At 32.8% G+C, this 26,869-nt stretch overlaps 1 long non-coding RNA gene across 3 annotated transcripts in view; it reads left to right on the forward strand.

Moving 5' to 3' along the window:
- The first annotated feature begins 2,713 nt into the window (after positions 1-2,713).
- LOC149568827 (uncharacterized) overlaps positions 2,714-26,869 on the forward strand; it is a 186,128-nt gene continuing 161,972 nt past the window's right edge. Inside the window, exons 1-3 of one of the 3 annotated variants that reach the window (XR_016362656.1) lie at positions 2,715-2,876; positions 3,000-3,137; positions 10,900-11,198. This is a non-coding gene — a long non-coding RNA (uncharacterized LOC149568827). Of the gene's footprint in view, positions 2,877-2,999; positions 3,138-3,296; positions 3,570-10,899; positions 11,199-26,869 lie in introns of those variants that run through there. The other 2 variants (XR_016362655.1, XR_016362657.1) reach the window with 2 other exon arrangements.

Consider the following 26,869-nt stretch of genomic DNA (forward strand, 5'->3'; position numbering starts at 1 on the left):
ATTGTGTTTGCATAATTATCATTTACATTGCATTACCAATGTCAGAGAGTCATAGTAAGTGTGACTTCCTGGGGTTGGCTAGGTGTTGAACTGAATTCACTGCCTGACTTAGTTTTGTCTAGGGCTGGCTTGGTTTTCCTCTTTCGTTCTCAGGTTAATAATGTATCCAATTAGTTTAGGAATAAAACAAAATTCATTGAATATCATTGATAAGGGAGTTATACCTTTTAATTCAGAGGAAATCTATCAACATCATGATAGATTATCCAACTATTGGTATCAAATTGTTTCTCATAGGTTTGGGCATTTAAGAGTTGCATTGGAAAGAACAATCTGTTTACCAACAATTCACAATACCTAGACAATCGTGCAATTACAAAACTATTTCTATGCAAGGACCTGAAATCTTTTGTTTTAAAAGGAAAACCTAAGCTTTACCAATTCTCTGCAAAAGAATAAAGACACAAACAAAGACTGGCAATTACAAGTATCAAGATTCTAACATGCAATAAAGAATATAGCTTGAATGAATGATGAACACAACATAAAAGAAAAGAACCCGCAATATTGCACAAGAATCAATGAGAAAGAACAATTGAATTAGTATAACCAATGCTGAAAAAATCTCTGCTGCAAAGTGCTCCTACAATCAACTCAAAAATTTGCAACGTGCAAAAAATCTAAGCGAGAAATAAGAGACCTCATAATGAGGTGAATGTACAATAAATAGAGCTCAAAGCCCCAACTCAGACGTTAGAAATATGCATGGAAAAAATGCTTCAAAACTGCTCCAATCTATTAAATAACCCATCAAATCTGCCCTCAAACCCCTGTCCAACTGATAGCCAACTAAAAATCTGCCTCTGTCATATCCCTATTTTAAGATAGAATTTTGATAATAATTGTTATTAAATAAATAATAAAGTTATATTAAAACTAATACTAAACTATAAAGCAAAGAAATAAAAATTATTTAATCTATATTATTAATAAAATAATATTTAGTATGATATTTTATATAATTTAAAAAAAAAAAATTCAACGAGTAAAGAAAGAAATAAAATTAAATACAAGAGACAATATTGTAGAAAGTATGTTAACTTTCTAAATAGAATTTAATAATAAATAAAATAAACACAAATAAGTAAAAAAATAATATAACATAGAATAATATAAATTAACTAAATCTAATGAAAAGTCAAGAGATGTTTAACAAATAGACATGACTCCTTAAAATTAAGATATAAAAGGGAGGAGAGTTTATTTTAGAGAGAGGAGAGACAAAGGAAGAGAAGAGGAGGAGAGGAGTTCAAAAGAAAAAATGGAAGAGGAAAGTAATATGAAGAAAATAAGTGACTTTCTAAAAAGGTATCAATGATATTGAAAGGATGCAGACCTTTGAAAGGGTCATAATTATGAACAGTTGTGACTCTTCAAAAATATTTTAATTATAAAGTATTGGGACTTTTCCAAAGGATTTTAGCTATAAAAGGTTGTGGCTTTTCGAAAGGATTATAACTATGAAGTGTTGTGACTTTTCAAAGGATTTGTATTATGAAAGGTTGTGACTCTTAGAAAATAAGATAATGAACATAGGTACAAGTTCTATTATATATGTGACATCAAATGATATATATATATATATATAATGAAATCAATAATCAAAATTATTAAATAAGAATAAGAATAACATCTTGATCCAAACTATGTTTGGTGGAGGGCATTCATTTTGAATGCCATAATACGATCCAAACTATGTTTGGTGGAGGGCATTCATTTTGAATGTCATAATACGATCCAAGGTATGCTTGGTGGAGAACGATCCAAGTTCAACTTGGTGGAGGACATCTCGCATGAATGTCTTTGTATGATCCAAGTTGTCTTAGTGGAGGCCATTCTAAGATGAATGTCATTTATAATCCGGTCTATGCCGGTGAAGAACATTTATTGCATATGATAAATGAATTATTCTTAAGGATATAGAAACCTTGGCTAGATTTATTATGATTAGGGCAATCTTTAACAATTATCATGTATTCTAATGTAACCCTAATGGTGGGGACATTACAGCCTCTATCTCCTCAAAAACATGCATAAAACCCAAGGTCAGATGTGAAAAATAAGCCGAAAATACCAAGTCAATCTGCTCAAAACATGTAAAACATGCCTAAAAAGGCCTCCCAAAATAACTACAACTGAAGCTAGCTATAACTGCTCCAAAACATGCCACATGCACTCCAAACTATGTCGTAGACAAGTCCATGAAGACTCTATAAATGGCAAAAAAATGCTCCATAATTGACTCCAAAGTCATAAGTCTAATCTGCGAGTCTAAAAATAGTAACTGAACATATCCCTCAATGAATCAAGCTCCTTTTTATTATTATTGCACTTAACATTAACAAATTGATTTATTCTTCATCAATTTATTAATATTAATTACATATTTCTAATACAAATAATAATAAATCAATTATTTTGTTTAAATAAAAAAATATTTTTAATTAATTGATTTTGTCAAGCATCAATTAATATAATAATAATCTCATTTTCTAAATTTAAAACTAGATAATAACCTATTTATGAACATAATATATAACTCTTAATAATAAAGTCATATAACTTATATTAATAAATAGATTATTATTCAGTTTTAAGCTTATATGGCCGGACCCGAAATCCTCTACAATCTAACATAATTGTAGGCATCTGAAACAAAGGAAAGATATTTCCTTCATTTACATATTGTCGATTTATGAAAAGGGGAGAAGGAATAGGGTTTGTGAGAATTCCTGCTGCAATAGAGAAAATCAGGATTTTTCTCTACAATTTCTTGTCCTTTCTGTTGGTGCCATGAACGCTGATCACTCCATTTCGTGAGTTTCTTCTTCTTGCTCTTCCTGTCGTGAGTTGTTCTTCTCCATTTTGTGGCTCTAGTTAATCCATGCACTTTTGATGGCTATTTCTGATCTGGGTTTTGTTTGTATGAGATTTCATAGATGCTACGTTTCCAGCTTGTAGTTGTGAGCCATTGGTTTCTCTTTCATGCCCCAACTTCTTTATGTCCATTCTGTGAGTGCTCTAGCTGTTGGGTTTTGTAATGTCGTGACTCATTTCTCTGTTGCTATAGCCGTGAGGTAAGAAATTACGGTTTCCATGGCTCGTAGTTGGTCGTTTGTGCATATATCTTGTCTTCTTCTTGGCTGCTTCTGATGTCATTTCCTTTTATGATATATTATAGCAAAGGCTCCTTTACTCATAATTTATATTCAGGAAAACTACTTTGTATGTTACAGGCACTGAAAATCTTGATGAAGGGTTGCACGAAAATAGATTTCCATTTCTAAAATACTAGCTTTGTCTATAAAAAAATGGCTTTGATTATGCAAAATTGTTAATGATAATACTGTGATTTGTATTATAGCCCGATTATTATATAAAATATTGTGCACTTTGTCTCAAACAAACAAAAAAAAAAACCGTTGTAATTTTGACGTTGCAGCTGGAACTATGTATGAATATTTCATGATGACTTTTAGAATCAACAGTCCATTTTCAAATTTACTAAACTTTAAATGACCGCATGAAAGACTATTGAAAGCTTATTTTCTTTTACCCATTTTTACTGCTTTCCTCAACATTTCCTTTATTTAGTGCCAAAATCTTTCTATGGGTATTCTATTAGTTGCACATGATGTATATCTTTACAACATTGAATAAAAATACATCTGGTTTTTCTTCATTTTTTCTGCAAAAAACCTGGGGTGAATGCCATCTATGCTTCATTTATAAACAGCTATGGATCTTTTCTGTTATATTGTGCTGGGCACAAATAAAGATAATGCCATTGCTGATATAAGCTGCTACAAGTCTGATACACATTTTCCATCCACTAAATAGCTCATTAAAGATGTGATAGTAAACCTGAACACCCAGCTGTAGTAGATTATATTCTCACTGAATATTAGTTTGGTACACTGGTTTTTTCTTTCTAGGCATCCATATACAACTTAGCCTATGTTCCTATAGAGCTCATGCGTCCAAATCTTATTGAATTAATCCTCATGCTGGAGAATCATATATTTGTTATTTGAACTTTCTTTTCACCACCAGTTGGATATATCTTGATGCTGAAAGACCATGTTGTTGTTTCATTCCTTGGAGACCTTTCTATTGTAGCTTGATTTGTTCTTCCTCCTTATTCTGTGGCTGATGTCTTTATTCAAGATAATATCAATGCTGATATTGAACACTAAGATATGAACATACATTATTTAAACATATTTTTATACCTTTCGTTGAATGAGTGCCCATTTTTTACCAATGCTATCATGTTTAGCTATAAAAACCTTGCCATCACTGATTCACATTTAATGTTGGTCTCATGCTGTTGATTATACCTTTTCAAATAAAATAATTATGTACATGAATGCTCAGCCATAATTATACATCTTAAAACATAGCTCTTATAAAACAATTATTATCTCTTTGTTTCTTCCTTCCATGCAAATTCTGCCCATGTGGAATCTTAAATCACCCTTTTCTGAACAATACGCAGAGAACGTTTTTTGAAATTCTTCTCTCGTTGCCCAAAAAATGCACCGCAACATGACTGTTCTGATTTTTATTAAGACATGTTTAGATTTATGCCTTGTGCTAGATTATATCTTTGTGAATGATCCATTAAGTTTCTTTGTATATTTTACTCTCTAAGTATCATGCCTCCAAAATATCACTCCCTGGCTGTAAATTACTCTTTTGAGCAGTCTTACTTCAAAATAAGCTTTCAAAAAACAAGTTTTATGATCACCCCAATTGCTGAACCTATTCCCTCATGAACTTGATTATTCCATTGCATATGAAATTTCTTTAATACAAAAATCTAAAAAATAATTTTCCTTTTGAACTATTGCTGATTCTCTCTATAGTAAATAGGAAAATATTTACCCTTTTAAATGCAATACCAATGTCTTATAACAAAAAAGAATACCTTTCCATGTTGTTGATATGAAAATTGAAACTTTATGTAACTCTCTAATATAGAACTTTACATATACCTGCAACTCTTTAATATGATAAAATGTTCATGTTGTTTGAAATCTGTAACTCTTATGAATTTGATTATTCCATTGCATATGGCTGAAAGGTTTCACAATGAAAGTTGTGTCCCTCTTGAAACTTCACATTTCACGTGTCTTCAAAAGCTCCATGATTTGATTGAAGGGTTTCATACCTGTAATGAATGCATGTCACTTTAACAATCTCCTTAAACCTTCAGTCTTCGCCCCTTTTTGATTTGACCAGAATGTTCCATGCTTGTAGTTTACGCATGTCCCTATTATGATCTCCTCGGTATGTTCAGTCAACTACTTTGGTTCAACCTGTAGTGCCTGCCCCTAATTCACATTTTGTTATCATTGCTGAACTTTTTTAGAGCTAGTTTCATGTTGATGGTTAGTAACATTATTATGAGATTATCAGATATTGTGCTATGGATTCAGTTGATATGTGATGAGATTACTTAGACTCTAAATTTCATGTATGTATGATGATTATTTTCAGTATTTGCAGTTATTAATGATGATTAGTAAGATGATTTATTATCATATGTGTTTTCTTATGGATACTTACCCCATACTTGCATGTGTATGGTGTGCGCGTTTGCTTTGTGTGTTTGCTTTTGTATGGTGTGTCTGATGTGGTTAAGGAAGGGAGTCATAGTCACCTGCTAGTCGGAATCTACACGATGCACCACTTCCTGCCATTGTCTGTTTAGTTTAGTATATATTGTGCTTGTACATGCATAGTTTTTATGCAGGTTGCAGGTACCGGATATCGACTTCCTTGAATTGCCAAGATGAGCGTACCCTATCACATTATCTCAATGATAAGAGAGGGGAGATAAATTCTCAAGTCCAAATCCCAACCCTTTAAGCCATTTGTTCTAATTGAAAAATTAGGACAAGTATCTAAGTTGAGTACCCTCTGAATGCGTCAGATGATGTAATTCGTGATATAAACCCCTTGGTTTGATTTGTATGTATTTTGGCTATGATTGGTTTTTCGTATTTTTACCTTTGTGAGTTTTTGGAGTATTTTCTATTAATTAAGCCTAATTAAAAGATTTAATCAATGGTTTAATTAAATAAAAAATTAATATGATATTTTAATATTTATTTTATTTAATTAATTGAAAAATTAATTAAATAAAATAATTAAATTTGAAAATAAAATAATTAAATTGGAAGATAAAAGTTATAATATTAAATTTGGAATGTGATAATATTTATTTTAATAATAATATATTTGGAGCTCATTTTTAAATAAATGACTAAATAATAATATTATTAAAGCTAATAAATATTTTAGCAATAAAGTTTTGGAAAATGAAATTTAAAAGTGGAAAATATATTTTAAATTATTAAAAGATTCTAAATCTCATATGATTAAAATATAAATATATTAAGATTGAAAAGTGGAGATATTAAAGTTAGTGCATGAGACTTAATAAATTAATTAATTAAATTGGAAAGAATAAAGTAAATTGGAGTTATAAGCTTGCATGAGAATTAACATGTGTCAACAACACGGGGGTTAGTGCATCAATTAAGCACAAGGTGTTTACAATTCTATGACTCATCAAAAAGAATTGGAAAAGACCCATGCTTAGTTGGTGACACCTTCCAGCTGTTTCAAGAAGCATTCCAAAGGTTTCTTGAGAGCTCTTGATATTCAGGCATTTATAGACGCTTAAATAAAAAGCTTAATGGAAGCTACAAGCTTAATGGAAGCCACGAGCTACAAGCTAAAATAGAAGCTTCAAAGCTTACATGCATGGGAGAAGATTTATATGCTCATATATTTTCTACTTGCTTCTATGCTCCTTCTAGCACTTCTAATCACTTGGAGGATTCGATCGGCTTGGATTCTTGGAAAAATTGCGAATGATGGAGAAGGAAGGGATTTTCTATGGACTTCTGAGGCATGGCAAATTAGCATCAGCGTCCAGGTGCACTTGTGATATTCTCATATTCCTTTTGCACTCTTTCTCTTCTTGTCTTCATCATATCTGTTTTATGTGTCTGAATACTCTCTGTATTTGAAATTGAAATCTAAATATTTTATTTGGATGAGAAGAAAACAACAGAAAAACTCTAGTTCCAAATGAGAAAGAAATTAGATTTTAATCGGATTTGGGTTCGAATTTATATTAAATTAGAAAGACAAGATTTGGAATTAAAATATAAATTTTATGGTGAAAATTCGAATGATAAGATGTAATCTTTTTATCAATTATATTTTTAGATGCATATGAACAAACCCTTTTATGGTTAAATTTAGAGAACAATTATTTTAACAGGAAATTCTTAATTCATCACAAATTGTCCTGTCGCTGCCCCTTGGATAGACCCGAATTCAGTCATTCATAATTTTTTATCGTGATCAAATTTATTCGATCGCTCCGGTCAGAATCGGCGCAACTTGGCCTTCTCCAACATATTTAAATTTCAGCCCGATCCAACGGTTCATTAGGGAGATATGGCCGTCGTACTGGGACTATTTTATTCAAGGAGGGATATTTCTCCATTTCCCATAACCAAGAGTTTTTTATAATATATCAAAACATGGAATGAATTAAAGATATTATTGCAATCTTCCCTTATTAGAATCTTATTAATATGCATTAGTTTTATATGGTTTATTATCTCATCTAATTAAATTTAATTTAATTAAAATTAGTTAATAGTAGAAGAAGTGTAATTAATTATTAGTCAATCTAAGTAAATGGATTTTTAAATGAGCGAAAATTAAAAGAAAAGATATTTTAGTATAGTTTATATAGTGGACTTTTTATAATGTATATTGAATACTATTTAATATATATTAAACAATTTTAGAGTTGTTTAATGAAGATGATAATGTTAAGAATTTGGAGATTATTCATGTTAAAATCTACAATGAGTCTTATTGGTTTGTGATAGGGATTTTTTTCAAACAACGTTTATATAGACAAAATATTATTAAAACAATTAGAAAATGGAGTCTAATGGTTGATTTTAATATTAATTAAATAATTGTACGATTATAATTTATATTATATTGATTTAAATTTAGAAACTCTGAATGATATTGGATTAAGACTGAATTACTATGTTATTGCTTAATACGTTTGAATACCTTAATGGAGTTAAGAGTTAGCCAAATATTAACTAATGAGTTTATGGAAAGTTTCTATAGATTGAGTATTTATAGTTTGAGGAGTTTATTATTTATTAATGTTTATAAGGACTAGCAAACTATTAATAGATAATAGTTTAAATAGATATCAACAAATTTAATTAGAGTTAATCTAGTGGAGATTATTTAATGATTAAAGTTTTGTAAAAAGATATTAGTTTTTGTTTTAAAGTATGATTGATTTTTAATCAATATTCATTGAGTTGTCAATATAATTATGTGATTGAGATTTATCTTGAGATGACTATCATTAATACGAATTAATTAAGGAAACATTAGTATTCATAAAAAATGATGAATGGGATCTATTAATAAGATTTCCAATATAGCTTGTCATTGAATATTAGCAAGTTATTATTATTGAACTATGAACATGAATATTTGTGTATGGCTGACTTTTAGTTATTAGTCAACTAATATTCATTGGGTTGATGGTTTGGTTGTGAAATTATTAATTAAATCAATTAACTAGAGTTAATAGGATTTAATTAATAATTAAGTTATGTAATAGAGATTTAATTGATATAATTCTTTTAATGAAATTGTAGAAATATTGATATCAAGTTGATAGGTCTTATTCTTATGACTTGAATTATGATTTTAGATATTATATGATTGTCAACGATGATGACGATTAAATTAAAAGACTCAAACTTTAGTAATACTTAATTAAGTTTCTAATTGAAAACTAATAAGATGTAATAGGTCATGGATGGTGTACCTATGTTAATGGATTGAGATAAATAAAGTTATAATATTCTTATTTGAAGATTGATAATTGGCTTTCTTATAATATAACGAATAATGATCTTAGAAAAGTTGAAAGGTTAATCAATTAGAATATGGATCATGGTTAAATGTAGAGGACAATTTAATTAAAGGTCAATGATGATCAGTTTAGTGAATATTTATCCTTAAGTTATTCTTAGAATGTAATCCTTAATAATGAAAGGATAATGCTATCGGCGAACAAACGGGTTGACTTGTAGGTCAAATGATGAAACTTAAGACATTTGAAAGTATAGTTGCAAACAGAAAACTGGAAACCCTTATACATTATTCAACTATGTGAATTTAGTAAATCAAAACATGTGTTCTATATGCTTCTTGTTTTGGGTTTTGCGTTGACTAGTGTTGACCAGTCCTAGGTTGTTACTAGAGGCTTAGGGGTTATGAGATGTGATGGCATGTTGATTTTATTTGGTCTCGATCTTTATAAGCTCAACCATGGTAATGTGATCGTATGCTTTATGAAATGTTTGTATTCACTGATTGTTATTGTTCATCAGTCTTCATGTGTGAAGCTGAGAGGTATGTGTATGAGACACTTGAGCTAATCATATTTTTGAGTCATCGATCAGTTATCCTTGGATTATTTTCTAGTCGCCATGATGGGATTGAAATGTTGATTTATTTCTTGATGATGTCATGATGTGACATGTTTGACTCAACCATTTTGGAGCCTTTGATCAGGATGATTTTGAGATATTCTTGGTTGTTTGTTGAGAACCAATGGATATTGTGATTTATTTTGAGATATATTTCGGTTATTGAGAACCAATGGATACTTATGATTAGCAGCGATGCCTTCAGTTGCCAATAGAGAACTGTTGTGGTCATGATTTTCTATGGATGCTTTTCAGATGCTCATGGAGATTTGATGATTCTTATCTTGGAGATTTGATGATTTTTATTATGGATATTTGATGTTTTTATCATGGATATTTGATGATTTTTTTTTATGGATTCTCTTTTGGATTTTCTTTACAGTTGTTTGTACAGGACTGTGGTGATTTATGATTCCATGAGCTTAGGGTAGGTAATCTACTTGTAGTGTCGAGAAGTGGCTTGCAATGGAGGCCGGGGCCCTAAGTGGCTGCCAGAGTAACTCATTGTAAGTTTTGTTAATAAGTGATAACATTTACACACTAAATGAGGATTAAATGAACCTAAAAAGATAATTGCTTTGATGTTCTCGCCCATGCCTTGAGTGCTTGTATAGGCTAGGATGGAAGTAGTGAGAACGCATGGTTGCGACCTTGCATTCCGTAGTATGCCTCGTCATTATGAGAGGATACTAATGGCCGCATGAGATCAGTATGGACCCGTGGAGTTTAGCTAACTGCCAGGGTAACTTGTACATGATAATTGCGATGACACTTTCCCGCTTGCATAGTAGGTTTCTTACATGTCATTGTTGTGCCTCTGGGGATTAGATGTCGATTTTGTGTGTGTTGGAACTTTTGAGTTAGTGTACTTTTAGGATTCCTAGACTTATAGAGATTTTTGCTATGTGTTATGGATAGTTTGTTTGGGACTTGAGATTATCTCCTCAGCACGGTGGAAGTGGACCACTTTGGTACCACGCGGTCGAGTGGTAGTGTATTTTCCACTCTTATCATTTGAGATCCGTCGGAGACACCGTGGCTGGAGCATTCTTGGTTGGTATTTATCTTCATTATGTTCTTGGAGCATTATGATAGATAATATACCATATGATAGATGTATTTGCTGGTATGTTTCCTATATTGATGATTTGCATATGTTAGATGATGGTATCCTATGCTTTACTTTGCATGTTAGTAGGATGTTTTAGGAGTGACATTCCTACTATGTTAATACCGATGATCTCTTCGGTGCTTTGGAATGTTACGCACGGAGGGATGGCTAGGATCCACGATGGTCTAATGATGTTATTTACGTTTGGGAGGAACTGTGCACTTAGTTATTTTGTTTGATCTTTATGATGGATGTATATGTCTTCTATGATGATGTATTATGTGATTATCTCTATTTTGATGTATCATGGATTGGAATAGGATGATGTACCTTATTTCACATATGTATATTCTTTTAAGCCTTCATACCCTGTGACATGTACAGTGGATGATTGAGCATTTGGAAATGTAATGTATGAACATTGGACCTATCATTATTATTCATGTGGATGTTGTACTAAATGGATTCATGTATGTTAGTTAGTTTAGATGTAACTCAACGTTAAGGGATTCTTAAAGAATGAAATCGATTATGTATATTATGTTTACTTTTAGATGGACATTGCTATTGCTTCCGTTATTATGTACAAGTTATATGTGGTATTTACTTTCATGTTATAAAAAAAAAAAATGTTACCAAACTTACTGAGATTCTAAGTTAATTCTTTGGATCCCTTGGCGGGGCATTACACAACCGGAAGGTCCCATACTTGTAATGATTGTATGCCCCTTCATCAGCCTCCCCAAAATCTTTTGTCTTTAACTCTACATAATTTAGTCGAAAGGCTTCATATGTGTAACTAATGCATGATCCAAGCACGTTGATTCCCTTCTAATGTCTTTTTTAATAATATGAACTAAGTTCTTGTTAGTGGATTCAGCTTGCCATTACCTTGTAGGTAGTAGTTTGACGAAGTGTTCGGATACACACCTTTTTTAACAACCCATTCTGTAATTTTGTTTCCTATAAATGCAAGTGCATTATTTGAGATAATGGAATCTAGTACGCCAAATCTGCAAACTAAATCATCATAGAAATTTAAAATAGCAGTCGCATTTGCATCTCTAAGAGCCACTGCTTCAGTCGACTTTGTAAAATAATCAGTGGCTAGCAATACCCACTTATGACCTACACTTGAAGGTGGGTTAATGACACCAATAAAGTCTAGACCCCATTTCATAAATGGTTGGCCCACCTGAATAGGCTACAAGGGCAGTGCTGCTAATTTCTCTTTTCTAGCAAAAATTGAACATTGTTTACATTTTCTTACCCAAAAATGTGCATCTTTAAACACACTTGGCCAATAATAACCCACTTTCATCACTTTAAGATTTGTAGCTCTTGGTGAGAAGTGGCCTCCAACTAGTCCTTCACGAAACTGATGTAAAATATGCTCAATTTGATTTGGTTTAATACACCTTAGCAAAATGCCTTGCAAATCCTTCATAGATAGAATACCATTCATTAAATCATAAGGAATAGCTTGCAATCCATAATACCTTCGTTTTGACCTTTCCAAACCTTCAAGACATCGTCCAATTTGCAAAAAATCAATCATATCATCCACCCAATTATTTTGAATATTATGAACAGTGGGTTGTTCATCATCTAGTAAGGCCAAAACAACATCAACATTACCAATATAATAATTATCTCCGTTTCTAGCAAGTTGTTCGCATAAACCCTTGCCTCTTACCAACTTAGTTACTTTGATCTCAATGTCACATTCCATTGCTTTTGTGATCCAACCTGCTCTTTTAGTGTTCAAAACTTTGTTTAATAGGAAATCTTTAACAAAAGAGTGAGCAACCATTAGCTTAATTTTATTATTCGAAAGCATATGCCTGAACTTTTTCAATCTTATTATAACAACAAGAACATGTTTCTCAATAGACGTATAATGTAGTTCATAATCCTTTAGTCCTTGACTAAAAAATGCTAATGGCTGTTAGAAACCTTCATCATTCTACTGTACAAATATGACAGCAATGCTATCAATGTTTCCATAGGCATATAATATGTAATCTTTTGAAAATTTTGGATTTAACAATGTAGGAGCAGCAACTAATGCTTCTTTTCTCAGTTCGAAGCTACGCTTACATTCTTTTGTTCAAACTGAACACCATATTCTTTCTAAGCGTTGTTGTTAAAGGCATTAACAATTCTACAATATTTGGAAATAAACCTTCTTACAAAGTTGATCCTTCCTACGAAACTTTGAAATCCTTTTTAATGAGTTGGAAGTGGTAGAGAAAGAATTGCACCTACTCTTTCAAGTTTAACGGTAATACCTTCTTTAGAAACAATGAATCCTAACAATTTACCCTCATGAACAGAAAACAAAGTTTTCTTTGGATTTAGAGAAATGCCATATTCCTTGCATCTTTCAAATATCACCCTTAAGTGCTAAAAATGATATGCAACATTCTTTGAAAAATCAATAATATCATCGAGATAAACAAGTACAAATCTATACATTAAGTTTAAGAAAGCCTTATCCATTGCTTTCTAAAAGGTTGCACCTACATTTGATAAACCAAATGACATTTTTTGATAAGCTATAGTTCCCCATTTGGTGGTAAATGTTGTTTTATATCTATCTTCTTATTTAATCAATATCTAGTTATAACCAGAGAAACTATCCAACAATGAAAACCGTTTTAAACTTGAAAAAACTTGTAGTATTTGTTCCATTGAAGATAAAGGATGCCTATCCTTTAATAAAGTTGTATTTAAATCACGAAAATCAACACACAATCTGATTTATCCATTCTTCTTCCTTACTGGTACCAGATTTGACACCCAAGAAGTATGCTTAATAGGGAATATAATATTGCTCTCAATTAATTTATTTAGTACTTTGATCATGAGAGGTTCTAACTTTGGATTTATTGGCCTATGTTTTTGTCTAACTAGTTTTGCACCAGGTTCTAGTTCAATGGTATGCTGAGCAATATCAAGATCAAATCCCTTTAGATCTAAATAATTCCTAGCAATAATATCATGGAATTCATGACATAAATTAACAAAAGTTTGATGCTCTTCAAGAGTACATACCTTTCCAAGTTTCAACATTTTATCCTTTGCAACTTCAATTTCTTCATAGTGATCTTCTTTGATCTACAAACTAGATTTATCCTTTTTAAACTGATTATCATTGTTAAAAATAGATTCTAAAGTAACTAAACCTTTAGGCAGCTTGTTTGTCCTTAATTGAATGATCTGATCATCATACTGATCGTGCAATTTCTGCTAGTTAGGCTAAGTAAATTCAGCTTCTCTTAAAAAGTTAACAATATGCTGGTCAATTTCGAAAACTTTCCAACTTTCAGCATTATTTGGTATAGCAGGTCTTATAATAACTTTTACATGAATTTTTCCTTTATCTTTGTTGTTCTGACTTGGAATATCATATTGTGCACCAATTGCAACAAGTCTGTCAGCATGTTTATTCTGATTAGAAGCTTTTAATTTGCAATTTGTGCCTAGAAATTAGAATAAAAATGTTGACAGACTTGCTGCAATTGGTGCACAATATGATATTCCAACTCAGATCAGCAAAGATAAAAGAAAAAATCATGTAAAAGTTATTATAAGACCTACTATACCAAATAATGTTGATAGTTGAAAAGTTTTTGAATCTGACCAGCATATTGTTAACTTTGTAAGAGAGGAAGCTGAATTTACTCAGCCTATCCAGCAGAAATTGAAGGATCAGTATGATGATTAGAGCATTCAATTAAGGACAAACAAGCTGCCTAAAGGTTTAGTTACTTTAGAATCTATTTTTAACACTGATGATCAATTTAAAAAGGATAAATCCAATTTGCAGATCAAAGATCATTATGAAGAAATTGAAGTTGCAAAGTATAAAATGTTGAAACTTAGAAAGGTATGTACTCTTGAAGAACGTCAAACTTTTGTTAATTTATGTCATGAATTCTATGATATTATTGGTTGGAATTATTAAGATCTAAACGGATTTGATCCTCATATTGCTCAGCATACCATTGAACTAGAATCTGGTGCAAAACCAATTAGACAAAAACAAAGGCCAATAAATCCAAAGCTAGAACCTCGCATGATCAAAGAACTGAATAAGTCGATTGAGAGCAATATTATATTCCCTATTAAGCATACTTCTTGCGTGTCAAATCTGGTTCCAGTAAGGAAGAAGAATGAAGAAATCAGATTGTGTGTTGATTTTAACAATTTAAACAGAGCTTCATTAAAGGATAGGCATCATTTGCCTTCAATGGAAGAAATACTACAAGCTGTTTCAAGTTTAGAAATCATTTGTTTTCATTGAAATACTTCAATGAAATCATTTGTTTTCATTGCTGGATGGTTTCTCTGATTATAACCAAATATTGGTTAAAGAAGAAGATAGATATAAAACAACGTTTACCACCAAATGGGAACTATGGCTTATCAAAAAATGTCATTTGGTTTATCAAATGCAAGTGCAACCTTTCAGAAAGCAATCGATAAGGCTTTCTTGAACTTAATGTATAGGTTTGTACTTGTTTATCTTGATGATATTATTGTTTTTCAAATAATGTTGCAGATCATTTTCAACACCTAAGGGTGATATTCGAAAGATGCAGAGAATATGGCATTTCTCTAAATCCAAAGAAAAGTGTGTTTTCTATTCACAAGGGTAAACTGTTAGGATTCATCGTTTCTAAAGAAGGTATTACCATTGAACCTGAAAGACTAAGTGCAATACTTGCTCCACCACTTCCAGCTCATAAAAAAAGGACTTCAAAGTTTCCTAGGAAGATTCAACTTAGTAAGAAGGTCTATTCCAAATATTGTAGAATTGTTAATGCCTTTAACAACAATTCTTAGAAAGAATATGGTGTTCAATTGGACAAAAGAAGGTAAGCGTAGCTTCGAACTGACAAAAGAAGCATTAGCTACTGCTCCTACATTGTTAAATCCAAATTTTTCAAAAGATTTCATATCATACGCCTACAGAAACATTGATAGCATTGTTGTCATGTTAGTACAGCAGAATGATAAAGGTTTCCAACAGCCATTAGCATTTTTCAGTCAAGGACTAAAGGATTATGCACTGCATTATACGTTTGTTGAGAAACATGTTCTTGTTGTTATAAAAAGTTTGAAAAAGTTTAGGCATATGCTTTTGAATAATAAAATTAAGCTAATGGTTGCTCATGCTTTTGTTAAAGATTTCTTGTTAAACAAACATCTGAACGCTAAAAGAGCAGGTTGGATCACAAAAGCAATGGAATATGACATTGAGATCAAAGTAACTAAGCCGGTAAGAGGCAAGGGTTTATGCAAATAGCTTGCTAGAAACGGAGATAATAATTTAATTGGTGATGCTAATGTTGTTTTGGCCTTACTAGATGATGAACAACCCATTGTTCATAATATTCAGAATGATTGGGTGGTCGATATAATAGATTTCTTGCAAACTGGACAATGTGCTGAAGGTTTGGAAAGGTCAAAACGGAGGTATTATAGATTGCAGGCTATTCTTACTGTTTAATGAATAGTAATTTTTTTAAGAAGGATTTGCAAGGCGTTTTGTTAAGGTGTATTAAACTAGATCAAATTGAGCATATTTTACATCAGTTTCATGAAGAGCCAACTGGAGGCCACTTCTCACCAAGAGCTACAACTTTTAAAGTGATGAAGATGGGTTATTATTGGCTAAGTGTGTTTAAAGATGCACATTTTTGGGTAAGACAATGTAAAAAATGTTCAATTTTTGCTAGAAAAGAGAAATTAGCAGCGCTGCCGTTACAGCCTATTCAGGTGGACTAGCCATTTATGAAATGTGGTCTAGAGTTTATTGGCGTCATTAACCCACCTTGAAGTGTAGGTTATAAGTGGGTATTGCCAACCACTGATTATTTTACAAAGTGGACTGAAGCAGTGGCTCTTAGAGATGCAAATGAGACTGTTGTTTTCAATTTCTATGATGATTTAGTTTGCAGATTTGGCATACCAGATTCCATTATCTCAGATAATGCACTTGCATTTACAGGAAACAAAATTGCAGATTGGGCTGTTAAAAAAGGTGTGTGTCTGAATATGTTGTCAAATTACTACCTACAGGGTAATGGACAAGCTAAATCCACTAACAAGAAGCTAATTCGTATTATAAAAAAGACATTAGAAGAGAATCAACGTGCTTGGCATGAAAAGTTAAAATCAGCACTATGGGCTGATAGTATAACTCCTAAAAGGTCAACTGGTATGTCTCCTTATATGTTGGTTTATGGTAAAGAAGTTAGATTACCTATTTTGGTATGAAGACTTGAGGTTGTTGAAGGATCATGCATACGCTACACGCATGAAGCCATTTGACTGAATCATGTAGAAGTGAACACATAAAATTTTGGGGAGGCTGTTGAGGGGGCATACATTCATTACAGGTATGGGACCATGATAATCAAATTCATAGGAGTTACAAATTTAAGACAACATGAACATTTTATTAGATTAAAGAGTTGCAAGTATATGTAAAGTTCTAGATTTAGAGAGTTACATAAAGTTTCAGTTTTCATATCACCAACATGGAAAGGTATTCTTCTTTGTCATAAGTCATTGGTATTGCATTTAAACGGGTAAATATTTTCCTATTTACTAAAGAGAGAATCAGAAATAGTTCAAAATGGAAAATTATTTTTGAGATTTTTGTATCAAAGAAATTTCATATGCAATGGAATAATCAAGTTCATGAGGGAACATGTTCAGCAATTGGGGTGATAATAAAACTTGTTTTTTGAAAGCTTATTTTGAAGTAAGATTGCTCAAAATAGTAATTTACAGCTAGGAAGCGATATCTTGGAGGCATGATACTTAGAGAGTAAAATATACAAAGAAACTTAAAGGATCATTCATAAAGATATAATTTAGCACAAGGCGTAGACCCAAACATGTCTTAATAAAAATCAGAACAATCATGCTGCAATGCATTTTTTGGGCAATTGGAGAAGAATTTCAAAAAATGTTGTCTGGGTATTGTTCAAACAGAAAACATGATGAAGAGGTGTGACTTTCCCTCATGTCAGAAGATATCAAGGGGAGAAGGTTCAAATTGAGGACCCAAAGGAGATCACTTTTGGGAGAATAATATGTTATTATAAAAGGCAACAATGAGAAGCGGTGACTCAATTCTCATGAAAGGTGGACACCCTTTCACCAATGAAGTATGAAGAATATATCATTCCAAGCATTCAAGTATTATCTCTCTGTAAATGAAGGATGTCCAATGTTCCAATATCATTCAAATGGAGCCCATTTCTTTATGCAGTGGGGCCGAAGCGAGCAAGGGAATTAGACAATTTTTACTTTTATTTCTTAATAATATTTTCCAGAATAAATATTATATTCACAAATATAATATCTTATATTATTCTTCACAAGAAATAATATTAATTATAATGGCAATAACACATATCACTAAGCACTTTACTAAAGAAGACAAATTATATATTATGCAATGTATACTTCTGCTAACGTCACCTTTTAAAAGGGAGGATACTTGATGTCTTTCGAATATCTTACACAAAGGTTCTTGAGAACATTTTATAAAAGCCCGATGGGCGTGACTCATACATGAGTCACGTTCCACCCGATGGTCGTGACTCATAAATGAGTCATGATCCATCGGGATATAAATTAAAAGCACCGATGGGAAAGATTAAAGGATAAAGGCATATTTATATATTAATTAATTTATATATATATATATATATTATAATTTAATTTTAATCAGATTAAAATAACATTATCCTTTAGATACTGTTAAAGAATATAGCTTCGGTCTGACAATAATTGTAATCTAGATCAATATATACATATGTATATATATATGCTAGTATGATGTACATACTATCATATATATATATATATATATATATATATATATATATATATATATATATATATATATATATATATATATATATATATATATATATATATATATATATATATATATGTAGGCAGTATGTGAAATTTTGCATTTGATTGATACAGTTGAACCGATGAACATATATATATTATCTGAGTTTACATCTCAGTCATGATCGAAACTTATTTTGATTCCTTTGATTTAAAAATCACTATCAATCTATATTATATTGGGCTACATATGAATTGAGTTCATAATGATCGGTTATACATGGTTAAGACTTGTGTTAAGTCTAATTAAATCGGGTATGATAAACTAACACCGAACCGGTATGATGGTGAATGTTCATGTCTCAATTTGTCGACATGCCCATTCCCCCAAAAACCCCTCCATGTGATATGTATACTTGATATGCCCGACATAACAAGGTATCAAAATCAATTAATGCACGCACATCAAAGGATTGTGAGCATCTCAAATTCAAGAACATCTTTGTTATCTCTGTTATTTCTGTACTAACATATATAGATTCTGGAGCAAATCAAATTCATTGACATCAGTGTTCAAACCTACAATCAAAGTTGTGAATCAGTCAGCCTCTTAATGAAATATGGTAAGAAACTTTACATCGTATTAGAGCCTTGTTAAGGAGAGATCTTATTAAGTTTAAGAGATCAAATTTCACATTAACTTGCAGTCACTTATTATTCTTCAAGATGACAAACATGTTAAGATTCAAACAACACCTTACAAGTTCGATGGATATGTGAATAGACTAAGAAATCCAAATGCTATATGATATAGATGAAAGTTTGGTTTGTCTGGAAGTACGTTTCTTGTGATCGGTTGCGTCAAAGAAAGGTGTTCATTCTGAATGATACTGCTTTGGACTATGAAGAAAGTCAACTATTTTGATTTATACTGTATTAGATTTGGAATTATTTTGAAGAACTATAAAACATATCAGAATTTCAATTCTTTGATATCTGCATATAGTTTGGACCCTTTATATTCCAATGGACTGTCAACAGTACATATTGTATGCTGTCTACAAATGTGAAGATATTAAACCCATGGAGATGTGGTGGTAATGTATTCGAGGGAAAATATGTAGATGTGATGTCGTGGATACTCAATAATCAGGAAATATAATCAACACTAAAGGATTTGAGTTCAACTTGTCATTTGCAGTCATAAATTGTCTTGCAATTCATCATTGATAGTTATCTATACACAGAGACTTGTACTTTATCAGCAATTGAATACAGAGACCGAGTCTAAAATCACTGTAGAAATTTGACAGCTATATCAAATAATTTTTTATTTGCAATGATGAGAAGTGATATATATTTAGTGCATAGTTGGGAATATAGGTTATTCACCAATCTATGATCGGAAGATTATCATACTTGATTGTCATGCTACAAGTGCATAGAAGTTCTTTTTTTACGTATATTCAAGGGATAGTTAAGAGACATTCATCCTACGTTTGAATATATCTTTTGGTAGTACTTTGAATTTCATGTGGCAAGAATCTAGGTAGAGATCATATAGTTGATAGAAGTTGCTATCACGTGCCCTGTATTATGGCTATGTTGACATTTACCGAGGACCATCATGACGTGTTGTCAAGTTCTGTTAATGTCTTTTCTTTTGCCTTCTACTGTGCACAAAATAGAGGAATAACTAATTATCCAGTCGAAGTTGGATACAATGGAATTTTAAGAATTATGATACTGATTGGAATGTCAAGAAATGCCATAATAGTTGCCTATATACTGGCCTGTATGCATACATCAAAGATGGTGGGATTCATCTTAACTTTTGTGGAAAGTTGAAGCTACATCCTAAAGAGTCTTAAGTATTATAAAGTGTGACTACTTCGTGTTGAAGTTGAACATTACCGAAAGATATGAGTTTCCTGTAAGGCTCTGGTGAATTTCCAAACATATGATACTGTTGAGCACATCTTCCACTCATTGCATGATATTCTTAATTTGGAAGGTCGAATAGACCCTTATATTAGTATATGCCAAATACAATAGAATAATGTATAATCTATGGAAGTTAACGAATCAGAGGATTGGCCCCTAAATGATGCTTTTGGGACAAAATGTCTAAGATTACAGATTCACATGAAACTGTGGACATTGATCATGATGCCTAGGTAAGAGACACTCTTTGTAGTAGTAGAGAATGATGGTTCATCCATTATGAATCAATGGACAAAATTCAGACCCAATTGAATTCTTGGAGCAAGATATGCTTCCGTAAGAGAAGGGGCAGCTAGAGGACTTGCTTCAATGACTTCTGAGGAACTTGGTAATATTGGCTCAGAGGGAGTGGACCATGATGCTACCACCTAAGTCATGATAGCTGCATACTCTCTGAGCTTGAGATTTCTCTTATTAGGGAGCAACTAGAGGGTCTATTTCCATTGACTATCAAGGATTATATTGATTCGGAGGGAGAAGATCATGTCTAGATGACTTCTCTATTGACAAGGAAACTATAGCAATCAAGAAGTAAATATACAATACATGGTTGTGAAATTCTTCGTGTTTTGCTTGGAACGAACAAGATAGCAAAGAAAATAATCTTACTAGAGTCTTGTGACCCAACTCTAGACTAGCTTTATCATGTGCTAACATAAGAGATAATTATTTCATACCCTTGAATAATGTTCATTAGTTCATGCCATAACATTGGGATGACAAATCTTGTATGCTTCTATGATTAACATTTCCCTTTGAGATAGTTTAGTTTTATCAATTTTTGAAATGTCTTCAGGATGGAGCAAGAAGCATAAGAAATTGCATTCAAGGGAAAGAAAACTTAATACTTCAAGTTATGAAGCTGAATTTAAGATGGAAATCATATTCAAAGGGAGTTTGATAATCTATTAAAGGAAACCATGGACGAGAAGGTCAAGAGGTTGGTGCTTGTACTTGGAGCTTCATATAGAAGCCACATTATCATGAATGTTTGGTGTCACCAAGCCAAGGGATAAATCCAAAGCTTATTACATTCACTCATGTTACGATGGAATCAAACAAGTAAATTTGTGTATGAAAAATAACTGCCATGAATAATGTTGTGATCAAAACAAAGGGAGTTGTTAAAAGACCTGCCAAGTGAATCTTTGATGACTTTGGTCATAGTGATTCATGGAAGTAGACCATGGAGATGGTTTCTAGACAAGGTACATTATCACTGAAGAACAAGTGGCTGATATTCTCGCCAAGTCTCCTACCAAAAAAATCTTTTGTGCATTTTGAGACTAGCTTGGAAATTGTGGAGAGTGAAGCTGAGATTGGATAGAGAAATGTAGTATATCATCTAAGACTGGATGATAAAGTGATATGTTGATTCTAATTCTTTATGTTGATGACCTTCTGATTACAGGAGAAGACCATCTCACTAATCAATGTAAGAAAGAATTAACTTCTGAATTTGACATGAAGGACTTAGAGATTCTTCATTACTTCCTTGGATTGGAAGTTCGTCAGAAGTCTGGGAATATCTTACCACATCAAAAGAAGTACACTGTCGATATTCTAAAAAGATTTGGAATGTGGAACTGTCGACCTATGTCAACACCTATGGAAGTCAACTTACACAAGCTAAAGGAAGAAAGTGTTGAATCCAAACTAGTTGACCCCACTTTATACAAATAGATAATTGGGTCTCTGATGTATCTTGTGAATACTCGACCTGATATAGGCTATGTTGTGAATGCATTAAGTCAGTTCCTGTGTGAACCTCATAAAATTCATCTTATTGCCTTGAAGCATATATTAAGGTACCTTCAAGGCACTATTGGGTATGAACTTAAATATGAGAATACCAGCTTAGAGTTACATGGATATATTGATTTTGATTGGGCCAGAAGTGTAAAAGACCGGAAGAGCACATCAAGATGTTATTTCAGCTTAGGATCAGCTATGATCTCATGGATCTATAGGAAGCAAGCTTCAATTGCTCAAAGTTTTACTAAGGTAGAGTATATTGCAGCAGCAATGGGAGCAAGAGAAGTAGTGTGGCTTCGAAAATTTCTTTCTAGTTTATTCTGTGAGCCTCTGAAACCTACCACTATTCACTGTGATAACCAAAGTTGTATCAAGTTATCTTTGAATCTGGTATTTCATGATAGATCCAAGCATATAGAAATTCCTTACCTCTATGTAAGAGACATGGTGGAAAGAAAAGCTATTCAGTTGGAATATATTAATACAAGTGATCAAATAGCTGACATTCTCACCAAGGATCTTCCTAGAGTGAAGGTTGATCATTTCAGAAAGAAACTTGGTATGGTTGGAATGTAAGTTTATGAAATTGAGTCTCAACTTAGTAAATTTGCATTATTTTTAATAAAGATATTTAAAGTGTAAACTCTTTTCTCATATGTGTGACTCTGTGACTTATGGGCCTACCCTATGTACATTATTAAAAGGTGACAATCTTTTATAATGAAATGTTGACTCTAATATTATAAGGTGACAACTTTATAACTATTAGATTACTATTGTGATGAATATCATGAAACTTGATATTCATGGACAAGTCATGATAGTTAAAAGAACATGTTGATAGATATCATATGACGTGATATCTATAGAAGATTAGTATATTCATTTTTTATCATGGTGGATACTATGTGACATAATATCTATGGATATACCATGATCTCTTATGTTACATATCAAAGTAACGAGACTCAGACCTGACTCGGACTTGGCAAGGGTAACTCGACTCATTGACCCGGCTCGAACTCGCCTGTGACTTGGCAGTGACTTGACAAAGTGACAAAACCTTTAAAATTTAGATATTTTTTAAGATTTAAATTAATTCCATGCACCCATTATTCAAAAAAGCTTAAATAGAAGGTAATTTGATCACATACATAACATACATCGATTACATAAGTACAAAGGTAAATTTTAGACGTATTAAGAAAAATTTTGAAAACAAAAAAAAATTAGACGAGTTAGATGAGTCAGTCGAATCAACCGAGTCCACCGAGTCAGCTCAGTTGACCCGACTAAGGTAACTTGACTCACCGAATTGGACGACTTGCCCGACTCGCAGAGAGTCTCATTACTCTGGTAGATATCATGAGACTTTATATTTCTGTACACACCATAACTAGAATGAATATCATGTGACTTGATATTCATGGACAAGTCATGATAGTTAAATGAACATGTTGATAGATATCATGTGACGTGATATCTATAGAAGATCAATATGTTCATTTTTATCATGGCAGTTATTATGTGACATAATATCTATGGATATACCACGATCTCTTATGGTAGATATCATGAGATTTGATATCTATGTACACACCATAACTGGAAAGAATATCATGAGACTTGATTTTCTTAAGTATATCACTATCTAGGTGATTTCACTTTTCAAATAAGAACTTATATATATCCACCATCTTCCTTAGCTAAGAGGGAGTGTTAAAGCATGTAGCTTTGATCTGACAATAACCGTAATCTAGATCAATATACATATATATATATATATATAAACCAATATGATGTGCATATTGTTATATATACATATATATTGGTAGTATGTGAAATTTTGCATTTGATTGATACAATTGAACCGATGAACATATATATATTATCTAAGATTACATCTCAGTCATGATCGAAACTTATTTTGATTCCTTCGATTTAAAGATCATTATTGATCTATATTATATCGAGCTGCATATGAATTGAGTTCATAATGATCGGTTATACATGGTTAAGACTTGTGTTAAGTCTAATTCAATCGGGTATGATAAACTAACACCAAACCGATATGATGGTGAATGTTCATGTCTCTTCAGAGACATGCCCATTCACCCTAACACCCCTCTATGTGATATGTATACTTGATCTGCCCGACATAACAAGGTATCGAAATCAATTAATGCAAGCACATCAAAGGATCAAGAACATCTCAAGTTCAAGAACATCTTTGTTATCTCTATTATTTTTGTACTAACATATACAGATTCTAGAGCAAATCGAATTCATTGACATCAGTGTTCAAACCTGCAATCAAAGTTGTGAATCAATCAACCTCTTAATGAAATCTGGTAGGAATCTTTACAGATACCTAATTAAATAAATTCATTTTATCCATAATGACCATAAGAATTTAACACTCCCTCTTAGTCGAGAAGGATAAATACATTTTGATAATCAAAGGTAATGGAGGATTAGTATTTTGAATAACCCAAAGATGAGCTAAGCTCTTAGTTATTAAAATACCTAGTATGCATTTATACAAACAACCCAAAGAAAATCATTTTGATGATATCTAAGCTCTTAGTTGTTAGTCTCACAAAATGCATACTTACCACATGTTGAGATTATAGCTATAGTCGGATTGATTTAATCATAAGATACAATATTGATATAATACATCATATATATGCAATATTATAATTATTCTACATATATATAATATTATATATATATATTATATTATATTATATATAATGCATATGTTATATTGTGATTTATATTGTTAATATATATTAACTAATAATGATGATGCCTAACAATTATTGGTGTTATCGCATCATTTCCTAGCTCTGCAACTTTTTTCCTATTTTACCACTCGAGATATTTTGAATTTTGGATGAGCGTGGATGCTCCTGAGGGGCCGGGCCTAGCCTTGGATCCCTGCCCGGACCTGCTTCTCGTTCTGACTACAACTAGGTTACCCAAGGGAATGTCGACGTCGTTCGTCCTGTTGGGGGGATGATGATGGAGCCAACGACTTTGCCAGTGGGCCAGGAGTTTCAAACGAGTTTTTCTAGGGCTCAGTTGGTGGGCCAGGAGATTCAAATGAGCCATAACAAGACTGTGGGTTGGAAGGAAGTGGTCCTTGGTGAGAAGGAGGCTCTCATCCCAGTGGAAGTGCCCAAAGTGATTAGCAGTGACGAGGGAGTGGAAATTGCGGTTCCAGATAGCTTGGTCGACAGCATGTCTGCCAATCTACAACTTTGCCTCATTGGTAGATTTGTTTCCTTCCGCCCATCGATTAAGATGGTTCAGAAGTGAGTGAGTCAAAGATGGAAGTTGAAGGGAAGTGATTTGGTCTCAACCATGTCGGGAAGCCTATTCTGTTTTAAATTCAACGTAGCGGAGGATATGACAATGGTGATGGTAAGCTCTTGGTCATACGAAAAGCATAGCTTGGTGGTGGCTAAATGGCATCCGACAAAAGAACTAAATAAGATGGTTGTAGTCTAAGTCAAGTTACCAGGCCTTCCTCTTGAGTTCTAGGATGAAAGGATCTTGAAATCCATTGGGGATTCCTTTCGGCACGTTGTGGCGGGGATTTGGTTACTTTGCAGAGATCCCAACTTGTCTTTGCGAGGTTCAGTGTTAATGTGGCAATGGATACTTCATTACCAGAGTCTATCATCCTGAGCTCAAAATGGGGTAAGAAGATTCAACGCATTTTTTATGAGAACGCAGGTGTGTTTTGTCAGAAATGCTCGCCCTTTGGGGATTTGTTTGTCAACTGTAAGAAGTCAGATAGAATGGCTGAGGAGAAAATTGAGAGAGATCTTGTAACGGGAGCCCCTCCTCGTCCTAAGGACTCAAGGGCGATGGACAGGCCTCTTGAGGGTGACAAGGAGCTGACTCTCTCTCCAAGGAGCGAACATGAAGAAATGAATCCTCAAAAGGATAAGGAAATGAAGCAAACTCCCCCCTCTAGGAGGGTGCTGAGTTTATCCCTCAAGTTGGGAGAGGAAGGGTAAGAACGGAGGAGTTGGAGGGGATGTCTAGCTCAGTCTAGGGGCTAGAATTACTCTGCACACGAGAAAGGGAGACAGAGGGTTTGGAGGAAGGAGAAATTGAGTCTTCCCCTTTTTATAAGGCATTGAGGAGCTTCTCAGTACCCCTTCGAGGAACCTAGTGATTGAGGAGGTTTTTCGAGGGGGCACCGGCGTAGCTGTGGAGAAGGGAGAGTTGAAGGACAGGGTAGAAGGAGAGGTTGCCAATGTACTCCGATGGAATGAGGAATTGCCGAAAAAGATGGTGGATCTGGCCTAGCGAGACGATAAAGAAGAGAAGTGGCAAACACAGAGAAGACAGACAAGGGTTTCAAGGAAATCTGAAGTGATCGTGGAGCTAAAGTTGGATGTAGGAAAGTCAGGTAAACAAACTAAGAAAGCCAAGCAATTGGCTAGGTAGGTGGCAAGTGGCAAGAAGGCCA

Source organism: Cupressus sempervirens, chromosome 3 (genome assembly GCF_028749045.1).
Source record: "Cupressus sempervirens isolate cs-2001-9-10 chromosome 3, ASM2874904v1, whole genome shotgun sequence".
In the NCBI taxonomy this organism is placed as follows: Eukaryota; Viridiplantae; Streptophyta; class Pinopsida; order Cupressales; family Cupressaceae; genus Cupressus; species Cupressus sempervirens.